The following is an 11,751-nucleotide window of genomic DNA, read 5'->3' as shown; positions in this document are numbered from 1 at the left end:
TGATGACTTTAAACGAGACTGTTGATATTCTTGTTTCATCAACTTGCTTGTCAAAAATTTACTTCGTTTAAGAAATTGTTCATACGTAGAGCATGCTCTTGCGTATCGAATCAACTGAGATATATATAATCCGTATGCAGGTGATGAAGGTATATTGCTGCATAAGTAATGGAAGTTGACGATAGAAAAGTTAAAGTCATCACGTTTATCATATGGCTTGGTTGTTAGATTACCATTAGTGTCTTTTTCAAGTAAAATATTTAGTAAACAAAGGAAACGCCCACGGAAGTGGTAACGCAATGCATTACGGGATATTTTCATAATTTTAATAGATTTTGATGAATTCTTAAACATTTAATAATTCATTAAATAATAACACTCTGATGAAGGTTTTGTACAACACACTTTAATCCCTTCATTAACTAATGCATCTTTCAGAATTTAACTGTTCACTATGCTTAAAGATTCCTTAAATTTAATGAGCCGTTGATACAACAGGGTCCTGGATTTCTTCTTTTCACTTATCAGATTTTTGGACACATTCTTCATATGAATACAAATAGGTAGGCAAAAAACAGAGCACAATTGGTATCCATGGGAAGTATAATAGATTGTTTGAATACCTAGCCTGGGGGGGGGGGGGGGGGGCATAAAACTTAGACGAGCTCACTTTTGATCTCAGTCTCACTTTTTCACTACATATTCCTTTGATTAAAGTGAGACTGAAATCAAAAGTGAGCTCGTTTAAGTTTTTTGGCCCCCAGCCCTGGCCCCGGGATCATGAAACAGACTTAGACTTAGTCAAAATTTCAGTTATATATATATTTTTTATAACTTTTTAACTGAAACTCATAAATTGCTTACAACAGCAGACTGATGATACAAAATCAGAAAGAATTTTCATTTTGGGCTGCTTGACCTCCAAAAAATTTCAGGATCTAAGGCATTTTTTGACTTAAGCTTAAGATGCTTCATGATCCTGGAGCCTGGTCTCTAAAAACAATATAGATACTGCCAATCAGAAACCTAAGCATCTTTTCAATATCAACTTGTGTGTGCTATCAGAACGTTTTTTAACCAAATAATTTTAAAAATGTCGATTGACAAGGTAAGTGAATTTTCGAGTTACAATTGAAAATGCAGCTATCGATGAAATCAGAAAGCCTGGACTTTAATTTATTGTGGGGAATGGTTCTTATAAAATTGAAAAGTTGAAAAGTTTTAAGCTTTTGATTCCGGTAAATCTTATGATTTATAAATTTTCAATAGTTTCTTCGAAGATATAAATTTTTCTTTTACCACTCTTTAGTTAATAAAGAAAAAGGCTTTCAGAATATTTACTGGAATACGCTATGTATCTTTGATTGTAAGGATTCATATGAAGTTTACGAATCCAATATAGATATGGTAATTCAAATTCATGTTGGTTGTTTGGAATTTTAGAGATACTTATACTGACAATGAATTTCAAGAATTTCCTCCTTAGAAAGAGAGTTGTGAGTATAAGTTGGATTACAACTAGTGGAATTAAATCCCAGTTCCTTAAATGCTATTTATGTTCATAAATAATTTTATGCCCATTTCTTGTGTATTGAAAGTGGGACAAGCGAGATAACTCTAATACTTTTGTTCGGTCTTGTTTTTGGAACAGCCTCAGTATATGATTGAGTACAATCAGTGGCAGCGCCATATTTGTATGGAAATACAATTTTATTTTTGAACAAGCAAGTTGGCTTACAGCGTGTCCAGTGCACAGTTAATACATTTGATGGACTTCTCGTGGTGTGATCTTTTGGATTTCCAAGGAATTCAGCACATTTGTAAGTGTTAAAAGACGAGACTTGAAATTCGGTCCTGGCACACGTGGAAGGCCTACGTGCGTTCCGATTTTTCATCATTCGTAACCTGTGTTGTCCCAACGATCATTGTTTTGTACTGTGTTCTTCCTTCATCAAGATGTCTGTATTAATATTTGGTGACTCACACATTCGACGCTTATATCATTATGCGAGGAATCAGAGACAACTTTGAAACAATTATATTTAATGTACAAAATGTAGCGATCTCGGTCATTGGGGTTATTGGGGACAGAATAGGTCGAAGTATGGACATTAGAGTGCTAGAAGAGGAGATTCAAAGGAACCGACAACAGAAGCTAACTTTACATATTGCGGGAAACGATATCGATCAGCCGCAGGCTGATGAGGATTCGGTTAGGGAGATTGTGTCAAAAATAATGGCAACATGTGACTTGTTTTTAAACCGGTATCATTTAAATAAGATATATGTGTGTCAGTCGTTACCAAGATATTCCACCAGACACTGCCGAGTTGTTTTAACGTTATATAATAAGTAAATAGTCTTGGCAAATGCAAATCAACTTTTAAAAGAAGAAGTTAAAAACAGAAGGCAGGTTGTGTACTGGAAGTTAAAGGGCTTTAAGAACTCTGTAGTGAATAACTTTTGTGATTAGGGCAATCAGGGGTGCTGTGATACATAGTACAAGTGATAGCTAGATAAATAGTTTGTATGTCATTTAGCCATATAACAATTATGGTTAATTTGCATCTTAAGTTTATGAAACAGGCAATACATCTATATGTACCTTAGCCTTAGTACCCTAGTGACTTAGAACATCTTACAAAACGGGTATTAATGATTTAAAAAAAAAAAAAGCTTATTATGCATATATGACACAATGTTATACTTTCAGCAGTTTTCTGTTTAATCACATATTAGATGCATTGTAGAGAGCCAGTCCAAGAGTGGGAAATACAGAAAGGGACCCTTGTGATCAAGCATTTATTTTTACTTAGAACAGTAAGTCTGGAAACTTTTTCTACTGCATGAGTTGCAGAAGAGCCTGTGATAATTTGCCACATGTTCAAGTATGAGTGGTAATTTTGCCACATTACTGAACAATTAGTGGTATTTTAATGTATTACTGAATCTTGATAATTTTATCAAGTTACAAATGCGATAATTCTATCGCTATGCTTTAAAATAAGTGATAATTTTATCACGTCTTGATCAGTGCTGAATCTTGATAATTCTATCAAGTTATAAATGCGATAATTCTATTGCAATTAGTGATAATTTTATCACGTCTTCAATAGTGCTGAATCTTGATAATTCTATCAAGTTACAAATGCGATAATTCTATCGCTATGCTTTACAATTAGTGATAATTTTATCACGTCTTGATCAGTGCTGAATCTTGATAATTCTATCAAGTTATAAATGCGATAACTCTATCGCAATTAGTGATAATTTTATCACGTCTTCAATAGTGCTGAATCTTGATAATTCTATCAAGTTACAAATGCGATAATTCTATCGCTATGCTTTACAATTAGTGATAATTTTATCACGTCTTGATCAGTGCTGAATCTTGATAATTCTATCAAGTTATAAATGCGATAATTCTATCGCTATGCTTCACTAGGGATAGTGAATTAATTAGTGATATTGCAATGGTTTCTTGATACATTGTGTAGCTATATTTCACTAGTGCACTGTAATTATACAGATTGTTTTAAGATTTAAACAATAATTGGTATAAAGAACTACCCTAGAGTCAGGTCTAATGGGTAATTTTATCCTATTGCCTGATATGGACTAATATTTGGATGAGTAAATCAACAATAATTTTGCCACATTAATCAAAAGCTGATAATTTTATCAGTCATAGATAGGTTGAATTCTTGACATGATTTGTATAAATTAGGCATACATGCTAACATCCATTTACAGAGATGAGTACCGGTAATAGGCCTACAGACTATGGGGTGGTTACAAAACCAGTTAATTTACAACAAGAGGAAGTCGCAAGTGACACTCCAACAAGCAACAATCATTCAAGCCAATTAGAAGATGGCAATTTTACCAAGTAATTTAGGTACTAATTAACAAACAGCATCTAAGGAGTTATCGTTTAGCGCAGGGGTTAAGAATTCCAGTATCATTAAGCCATTGGGTCTCGGTGTAGATTCTAAGATAAAAAGCAAAATCTGGGGAAATGAATTTGTTGATTTGGAAATTTGTTAGGAATCAAAAATAAGAATAATTATAAAGGCTTTGAAATCAGTGAAATCTTAGAAGGGGAGTGTGAAATAAAGCCCAAAAAGCAAACATTAAATTCAGAAATCCATAGTGAGGCATTGGCTATCAGTTTGGGTAAATCCAAAGTAGGTCTAAATTCTGGGTTTCTGGTATTCATAATCAATTCAAATCTGTTCAATATCAGGAGGTAGAAGATGCAGTAGGTTGAATGCGCATATATGAGAAAAAATGCGGGTTGTTTAAATTGGATATTCAGAATGCATATAAAATTGTTCCAATACATTGTTCAGATTGGGAATTGTTGGGTTTTACTTTAGAAAATGAATACTATTTTGACAAAACTCTCCCTATGTGACTTAATTTTTCTTGTCAGTTATTTGAAGAATTCAGTACTGCAGTACATTGGGTATGTGAAAACAAGTTAGGCTTACATGGGAGACTAGTTCATGTTTTTGTTCAAGGATATTGGTATTCCAATTAAGGAGTTAAAAACTGTCCTTCCCTGTGCTTCGCTTATATGTTTGGGTATTGAGTTGGATTCTATTTTGATGGAGTCATGTTTAGCACAAGACAAGTTAACTAAAGCTAGACACCTAATACAAATTCACAAGTCTAAAAAATCTATAACATTACTAGAGTTACAGTCTGTAATAGGTCTGTTAAACTTCGCCTGTTCAGTGGTCATTCCAGGACGCCCATTTCCTAGGCGGCTAATTGATCTGTTAATTGAGTTAACTCAACCTTTTCATCATAGGAGATTGAATAAGGAAGCTCGAGCGGATTTAAATGCTTGGGGATTGTTTTTGGAGCATTTCAATGGCAAGTCACTGTTTTCATCAGAGCAATGGGACAATTCTGACTCATTACAATTGTATATGGATACAAGTAACATTGGTTTCTGTGGCTATTTACGAAATCAGTATTTTAGTGGTATATGGCCTAAAACCTGGAAAACCTATCATATTACAATAAAAGGAGTTATTTCCCAGTGTACTTGCAGTTCAGCTTTGGGCAGATCAGTTTGAAAATTGATGTGTTATTATTAAAAATTTTTTTCACGGATAATGATGCTGTTGTGCACATCATCAACAAACAAACCTAAAGTAAAGACAAATAGTTCTTGTTTGTCGTTTAGTAGTGCAATATTTTAAACACAATATTTTATTTCAAGGAAGACATGTATCGGGTTTAGATAATGTTTTAGCTGATCATCTTTCTCGCCAGCAGATTCCACAGTCCCTACAAAAAATTTCCTACAACAACCCTGTAGCATGCCATAACAACGAGGACAATCTCAAAGTTTAGAATCAATAGCTTCAGATCTAATAAATCAGTCATTAGCAGCATCAACTCATAATACTTATCAAAGGGCAATTGAATATTGCCATTGTTTGGTGTCATCATTTTGCTTTGCCAAGGAAAGGTGTACCAGCAAAAGCAGAAGCTTAAGATATCATTTTGTTTATAGCTTATTGTTACTGGCAACCTATGTTTCAGCATTAAGTATTCATCATAAGATAAGGAATATGAAAGGCCCAACTTTTAGTGAAAAAATGTTTACAAGGTTACAAGAATAAGACAAGCTTAGTGGACCCTAGGTTACCTATAACACCAATCATTCTTAAACAGCTGATAGCTTCTTTACAATATACAACAAGTTTATATTTTGTACAGGTACTTATGAAAAGTGTGTATTTAGTGGCATTTCACTGTTTTCTTAGGATTGTAATTTACAGCTTCAAAAGACAGAAATTGTCATTTATTGACAATACAATCTGTACATTTTTTAGAAAATACTTCAGACTGCCCAGTAGGGTTGGAGTTGACTATGAAAACTTTCAAACATGGTAAAGGTCAATCTTACACTGTGCATGTGAAAAATGACAGCAAAGATAACACAATATGTCCTGTTCAGGCCCTATGGACATATTTTCAATTACGAAAACCAACTTCTGGTCCTCTTTTTACTTTCATGGATGGGTCACCGGTGTCACGGAAATATTGTACAGATCAGTTATGTTTGCCATTAAATTGGTGTGGGTTAGATTGTAAATGATATAAAGGTCACAGCTTTAGAATCAGAGCAGCAACAACGGCTTTTTCCAGTGGAGTTCTAGAGCAAAAAATTCAATCAATGGGGCGGTGGTCATTAGACGCTTTCAAAAAGTACATTCGAATCCCCTTTGTAAACCTTTGACTGCTCACGAGGTGAGGTTGAGGTAAAGAGTTATGACCATGGTGACAAGAGCATCTGGTCAGATTATAATTCATGACATTTCAAATCTACTCTGAGTTGAGTTCCTATAAAATAGTGAGTAATTTGTTAACTTGTTTGGTTGATTGCAATCAAGTGTTTTAATTACTGGTGTCACAAAATTATACCCAATCATGGTGACAAGAGCATCTGGTCAGATTATATTTCATGACATTTCAAATCTACTTTGAGTTGAGGTTGAGGTAATGAGTTATGACCATGGTGACAAGAGCATCTGGTCAGATTATAATTCATGACATTTCAAATCTACTCTGAGTTGAGTTCCTATAAAATAGTGAGTAATTTGTTAACTTGTTTGGTTGATTGCAATCAAGTGTTTTAATTACTAGTGTCACAAAATTATACCCAATCATGGTGACAAGAGCATCTGGTCAGATTATATTTCATGACATTTCAAATCTACTTTGAGTTAAGTTCCTATAAAATAGTGAGTAATTTGTTAACTTGTTTGGTTGATTGCAATCAAGTGTTTTAATTACTGGTGTCACAAAATTATACCCAATCATGGTGACAAGAGCATCTGGTCAGATTATAATTCATGACATTTCAAATCTACTTTGAGTTGAGTTCCTATAAAATAGTGAGTAATTTATTTGGTTGATGTCAATCAAGTGTGTTAATTACTGGTGTCACAAATTATACCCAATCATGGTGACAAAAGCATCTGATTGTAAAATAAATATCAAACCAGTAATAGAGAATATGAAGGTTTGGACAATTGTCAAAATATGTGAACAAGTGTGACACATTATCTGTTTCAGGAAAGAGGACATTGACTTAGAAAAACAGTTTCAACCATGATGACAGGAGCATCTGGTTGTATCAAGTAGTAAAGTTTTGATGTAATTATGCATCTACAAGTGTGACACATTATCTGTTTCAGGAAAGAGGACATTGGCTTAGAAAAACATTTTCAACCATGATGACAGGAGCATCTGGTTGTATCAAGAAGTAGTAAAGTTTTGACGTAATTATGCATCTAACAAAGTGTGTGTACAATGCATAATAATATGGTATTGTTTACAAGAGTTGAAATACTTTCTTTGTATGTTGGTAATGTGTTATTTTTCATTGTTTGTATCCGGTTTGTATGAATTTTAGGGATACTTCTATTGTAGTAAGATTAAGACTCGCACTAGGGTTGGGTGGGGATTACTGCTGATGACAGTTCAGATCTGCCTGTCATTGGCAGTAAGTGGCATTTTTACCTTACCCCACCTTTGATGTAAAAATTTTATACAGTAATGTTTTGATCTATTTCGAAGTTGCATGTAGTGATATTGGTATCACTGCAAGGTTTATAAATGTAAATCTATCAAACTACATTTTCATTTTTGTAATAGTTTTACAAAATTGTCATTTGGTAATAAATGACCCTTTTTCAACTTCAAACGGTGTTGTGTTGGTATCAGATAGTATAATATTACATCAAACAGAGCAACCTTTAGTGCGAGTATCAGGAAGATGGGCATAAATGCTATTTATGTTCATAAATAATTTTATGCCCATTTCTTGTGTATTGAAAGTGGGACAAGCGAGATAACTCTAATACTTTTGTTCGGTCTTGTTTTTGGAACAGCCTCAGTATATGATTGAGTACAATCAGTGGCAGCGCCATATTTGTATGGAAATACAATTTTATTTTTGAACAACCCTCCCACCTCTCCCTAATAGTTAAAAAATTATAGTGTTCTTAATTGATGTGAATAATTTGACAATATTTTTCCATATTTCTTTTTTCAGTAGGTAAGGCATTTTTACCTTACCCCACCTTTGATGTAAAAATTTTATACAGTAATGTTTTGATCTATTTCGAAGTTGCATGTAGTGATATTGGTATCACTGCAAGGTTTATAAATGTAAATCTATCAAACTACATTTTCATTTTTGTAATAGTTTTACAAAATTGTCATTTGGTAATAAATGACCCTTTTTCAACTTCAAACGGTGTTGTGTTGGTATCAGATAGTATAATATTACATCAAACAGAGCAACCTTTAGTGCGAGTATCAGGAAGATGGGCATAAAATACAATTTATATAATGAAACTTAATTACAAACAACGACAATGCTGTTACATGTTTTGTCAATAGGGATCAGAATATACTGTAATCTATCTGATTCTTTTTTATTTTTGAATTACTGAACACAGAAGGATAGAAGGTTTGTTTTCAATTTGCCCCTCAATCACCTCTTGCGAGATTTTGACATACATGTGATACATTCAATCCATTCTATCAAAGTGTCAATGTCTTTTTTGTGTTTTCCTATCGCCTGGTGTGAAATCTTTCACAGAATCAATTATGATAATGTAATCATGATACCAGTTAAAATAAATTTTGATTAATTAATTATCTAAGGCCCTCATTATCAACTATATTTACGTCACGAGTAATAACGTGTCCACCAGGATTATAGTTGTAGGGTAAAGGGTAAGGGTTATCGAAACAGCTATACATAGCATGCATGTCTTTTGATTTCTTTTATCTCCGTAATTAGCGTCAAAACTCTGCTCGCCGAGTGGGAAAGTCGAACTAAAGCGTTTCACTTTTCTACTCGGCAAGTTGTATTGAGGCTGTTTTCGGAGATAAAAGAAAACAAAGACATGAATGCCATAAATTTAGTATGGTTGCGTAGATAAATTATCGTAAAAGACAATGGTTATAAACAGTTTTCCATTGCATTTCCTTTGAAAATTTGAATGAGTGTGTTTCAGAGGAGGGGCACTGAGTGAAATTCACAGTTAGATAACTTGTGTCATTATTCTACTATGGGTTAAAAATTTATTTCCGAAACAATAGCCTGTGCTCTTCATATACGTCTTAACGAATCGAAAACCAGCGGGTTGTTTGTCCGTTAATCGTAGAAAAAGTTTTGTTAGTCAGTCAAAAAAAAATCACGCTCAATACGAAAGCCATTTGGCAATCGCTAATATATAATGCCTCTTAATTATAAAAATATCATAAACAGTGCAATGCATAATGTCATAAATAATTGATATCATCATCCGCTTACTGATATAATTTTTCATTCAGCGGAGATTTGGCATTAGCAGTTGAAAAGGTCAACCATTCAACGATTTTTCCACTTTTGAGTCCCCATTTTCAATCGTGGCGCCAATCGTGATATAGGGAAAATAGCAACCTCACAGACACACAAACGCACCCTCACACACACACACACGCACTCTCTTTCTCTCACACACACACAATTATTTCCCATATTGAGGCACAGCCCTTACGCAGCGGTTATATCTGGACTGCCTTCGATGTGCACTTTGTCAGGAAGTTTCAAAAGCAGCAAATAATGCTTGTCCTGAATCATCAAGAGCCGGTGAAGAGTCATCAGCATATTGAGGAATCTTATATTCTTTATTATTTACAACAATGACTATTCATGCCGATGAATAAAAATACTATTAACTCAAGGATTAACATTGATATAAAACTATCTCCTTTATCTAATTGATAGGTGGTCATCAATCCGTTGTTTTCTTTTTCTTTTGCTGAAATAAATATAGAAAAATTATTGATTTTTAAAATATAAAATTATACTATTAATATCTCTTAAAAGCTCTCTTAACTGTTTATAATTTTTAGAAATTGTCAAGAAGTAAAATAAATGGTTATTCAAAGATTTGATGAAGTTTACCTAGTGACGTCTTATCATCATTGTCGTCCCCGTCACATCTGTGCCGAAATCAATTGTAGGAGACCAAGGAAATAACCAGATCGCTCCCTTCATGTAACCGTTAAGAAAGGCGGTGTGGCAGTCGTCATACCACCATCCTGCTCCTCCATAATTAGCGGCACAGTTACCGTTAGACCGTCTGTCGTTGTCCCTATCTGGCGTACTGAAGTACATCCCAGAAAGGCTCCTCATGCTGTCTCCTAATATCAATGATATTTATAATACTTCTTATATGTCTAATGTAATAATTCATTCTAGCTGCTTACAATTTTAAAATATGATAAAATATTCAAGATAATCTTTTCGTAAAGCGTCAGCAAAAGTATCACGATTAATTAATGCAGGGAAAATTGAAATCGGTTAAATATTGTTTACCTAAAAATGTACATCTATACAATGCCATGGAATGCAAAGAATTCTAAATGAATACAATGTACGAAAGAATATTCCAGTAAATGTTTTAAGATCATTTTTATATGATATAGGAAGGGCACTGTAAAATGAAATAAATTATGATGGTTTTAATTTCACTTTGTAATCGATCAAATAATATTTCTCAAAAAATTAAGTTTGATTAACTTAAAACAATGACTCAAGCATATCAAATTCAGACAATGAATGGAACTAAACTAGAGTGTACCAAAGAACACATGCGTCACTTGCTTGAAAACATAATTAAATATGTAAATGAATTTAAGATTGTAAGTGATTGTTGCCATTCATTCAATTAACCATGCATTTGCCTGCAAAGAAAATTTTGACAGCAGATAGAAAGACTTCGATAGAAGGGTAATTATCGTACACATGTTGACTGTCAAATAAATATACGCTTTTCCAAATGAAAGATTAGGTCTATCGTGTCTACGTAATTAATAAATGGGGCTCGCGCTAGGATTAACCGGTCGGCGGGGGATGCTTACTCCTGCAAGGCACCTGATCCCACCTCTGGAATTTCCGATGGTGGGTTTTTATGCCCTGTCTACAATTTTTTTTATTGATTGTATATTTCTTTTGTTTCATCTTCACTTTTTCCATTAAGGTGATCCCTTGATAGTTACAGGTACGTTTCTCATAAATAATTTAACAGTTTTCTCTGTTTAAAAGAATGTGAAAATAAAATTTTTGTTTGTTTATTTTTTTTACACCTTTTAAACCTCTTTATTACAACATAAAATCACGAAGACATGATCTGAACCATCTCTTAAGGACTTTTCTTGAATAAGTATGATCATAATATAATCGATCAAGTGCTCTAGATTGAAATGTTACGAAATATGTAAAGATCAGTAAAAATTCTCAAAAGTCAAATTAGATATTACAAAATAAAAGCAGAGCACAAACGAAATTTGAACACCAGAAGTTTGCTAAGTGTTATGAGGTACTAAACATCACCTGTCGACGGGTTAGAGCTAATTGTCATAAAATTCAGTATCAAAATAATAACCTAACATTATAATACAATATGAACAATAATATATATTCAACCAAACGACACAATAAGTTCGCAGAGAATGGCGTTGCATCTACCGTAGAATTTACTGAGAGAGCTGTGAATTACATTATTTATTGACGTATCTGAATTATGTACATTTGTTACATGTAGTAAAATACATGTATATTCTTGATGGATAAAACATCATTATATATAAGTCGACATTAATATTATTATCAGCACACTCAGTAAGTCGAGTTTGCAACTTTGTTTTTTCTCTCATTCTCCTCTT

At 33.4% G+C, this 11,751-nt stretch overlaps 1 long non-coding RNA gene across 1 annotated transcript; it reads left to right on the top strand.

Moving 5' to 3' along the window:
- Positions 1 to 1,549: 1,549 nt before the first annotated feature.
- Positions 1,550 to 3,868, top strand: LOC134228908 (uncharacterized). Its single transcript, XR_009984101.1, has 3 exons — positions 1,550 to 1,820; positions 2,751 to 2,820; positions 3,754 to 3,868. It is a non-coding gene; the product is annotated as an uncharacterized LOC134228908 (long non-coding RNA).
- The last annotated feature ends 7,883 nt before the right edge of the window (positions 3,869 to 11,751 follow it).

This window comes from Saccostrea cucullata, unplaced genomic scaffold (assembly GCF_032062105.1).
Source record: "Saccostrea cucullata isolate Sc308-1 unplaced genomic scaffold, CSIRO_AGI_Scuc_v1 ctg5243, whole genome shotgun sequence".
NCBI lineage: Eukaryota > Metazoa > Mollusca > Bivalvia > Ostreida > Ostreidae > Saccostrea > Saccostrea cuccullata.
This window is presented reverse-complemented; position numbering and strand designations above follow the sequence as displayed.